This window comes from Sinocyclocheilus grahami, unplaced genomic scaffold, assembly GCF_001515645.1.
Source record: "Sinocyclocheilus grahami isolate Dianchi unplaced genomic scaffold, SAMN03320097.WGS_v1.1 scaffold11392.1, whole genome shotgun sequence".
Lineage (NCBI taxonomy): Eukaryota > Metazoa > Chordata > Actinopteri > Cypriniformes > Cyprinidae > Sinocyclocheilus > Sinocyclocheilus grahami.
The window spans coordinates 956-3268 of NW_015513808.1; the positions used below are offsets into that span (position 1 = coordinate 956).

General features: G+C 38.9%; 1 long non-coding RNA gene across 1 annotated transcript; it reads left to right on the forward strand.

The window, feature by feature from the left end:
• The first annotated feature begins 322 nt into the window (after positions 1-322).
• LOC107578668 (uncharacterized) lies at positions 323-1004 on the forward strand. The gene is made up of 3 exons (XR_001608372.1): positions 323-482; positions 583-718; positions 799-1004. It is a non-coding gene; the product is annotated as an uncharacterized lncRNA (long non-coding RNA).
• Positions 1005-2313: the final 1309 nt, after the last annotated feature.

Here is a 2313-nt window from a genome sequence, read left to right on the forward strand (position 1 = left end):
TATATATATAAATCGAAAGCAGTTATTTTTAGTAAGAACATTTTAATATTACTGCTTTTGCTGTATTTTGGATCAAATGAATGCAGGCTTGGCGGGAAGAGACTTTATAAAAAAAAAAAATTACTGTTCAAAAACTTTTGACTGGTAGTGTATGTATGCATCGCACTCCTATCACATCTAGTTGTTTTGGTTGACATGCATCGCACTCATATCACATCTAGTTGTTTTGGATAAGAAGAAAATGTCAGGTCCGACAATGTAGTCGATATAGACCCGATTACCAATCCAGCCCCTGGTCAGCTTGCTTTCAGTGTGGGTGTTTGTGTCCGCAGAACCAGAAAAGCCAGGAGTGTGTCCAAAAAATCCTGAAGTAGCACTTTTAGGGGGGTGTGTTGAGAGGTGTTCTCATGACAGTGACTGTCCAAAAGATGAGAAATGCTGCAGCAAAGGATGTGGACAACAGTGTATGCCTCCATATAGAGGTATTTGTAATATTGGTGTGCGGGTCAGCTGCTTTTTTCCCCCCATTACAGAGATTGAATCATTCAGTGATCTGGTTTCCCTGTTGTGCTTGTATAAAAGAAAAGCCAGGAGTGTGTCCAAGCAAAAACCTTGGAATAGGAGTGTGTGCTGAATTGTGTTCTCATGACAGTGACTGTCCGAATGATGAGAAATGCTGCCGCAATGGATGTGGACATCAGTGTATGTCTATCTAAAGGTATGTTATATTAATGCATTGGTCAGATTCTCTACCCCCTGTTAACTGGACAGACCAAGTCTGACTCTGTATCCATGCAGTGTGGGCCTGATCCATGTCTCACATTTGGTCGGCTGATATCTCTTCCCATGATGATCGATGTCCTGCCTGACCGAAGTGTTACCCAACCACCTGTGCCTGCATGTATGCAGCGAACCATGCCAGTTTAACCATCGGGAAAGGTTTTTTTTGCGTACCATATTTGAGGTCCTCTACATTCACCAAATAAATATCAGTTTAGCAAAACTTGTGTTGTGTGGATATTTATTTTATAAGTGCTTTCTCCAGGAGCTTGGCAGCAAAAGTAGTGGGAAATCCTTTGAACTGAAGTATAAAGCTACCAGAAATGAAACAGTTAACACTAATGCAAGAGCAGTGTAGGATTTGTGTAAATCTTGGTTTAATAGTTTTGAAAAATGTTCAGTATTTAGCGAGTCGGTATGTCTCCAAAGACCCCTTTTATTCAGTATTAATTTTGTTGGTCTTAAAGGGGTCATCGGATGCCCATTTTCCACAAGTTGGTATGATTCTTTAGGGTCTTAATGAAGTCTAACATACTTTGGTGAATTTCTCAATGGTAGTGTGTAATACGCCCTTTTTACTTTGTCAAAACCAACTCAGCAAAAATAAATGTTTTTTCCCTGAGATAAGGGAAAGAGCGTTGTGTAAGGGGAAAACTCCTGTGAGCTGCTTCCTCCTCCTGCTTCTTGATAGAGTCAGCGAAGAGATGATCCTCGTTGCGGAAGGAGCATGATCTGAAGAAATGGCACTGCGAGCCGAGTTATATACACGTCGGTTCTCGGTAATCTTTCACCCCATGCCATTGGATTCTGTCGTTGGACCAGTGGGTGGTCCTTACAGTGGTCTGGCTGGCTAATATAAAGACATGTTCTCATTGTATGTATATTGAAAGGGACCGTTCCCCCCCAAAAAATAATGTCATTCCAAACATGTATGACTTTCTTCTGTGGAAACACGAGAAGATATTGAGAAATGTCTCAGTGACTCTGATTGGTTTCCAACATTCTTCAAAATATGTTTTATGTTCCACAGACAAAAGAAAATACAGGTTTGAAATATGAGGGTAAATAAATGAAGACAGAATTTTTATTTTTGGTGAACTTTCCTGTTAAGGCATTTAGCGCTTTTATCTCAGCAACTTCAAAAAGTTTTGAAAGCAAAATTAAAGTATACCATGTTTATGACATCAATCTATAAGCAGCAGAGATTGCCTCATAAAATCTCTTTAAAATATCTCTATCAAAGTAAGAGATTTGGAAAGCACTTCATTATTTTTGTTTAGTACAGGACACCCAGAAAAAGTAAAGCATTCTGAAATGTATTGCATATGAAAGAGGAAAACTTCAGCTCTCATCAATTTGGTCTGAGAATTATATCATTCTAAGGTTTAGCAAAACGGATAAAGGCAATCAAGAGTATATGAGGAAATGTTTACATATTTTAAAAAGATAACAGAAAGAATATAGAAGTATTTAGTTTTGTCTCCCCTTTCATTTCTTTATCCCCTTATTAAACTGTGCGCTCCGCACTCCCGA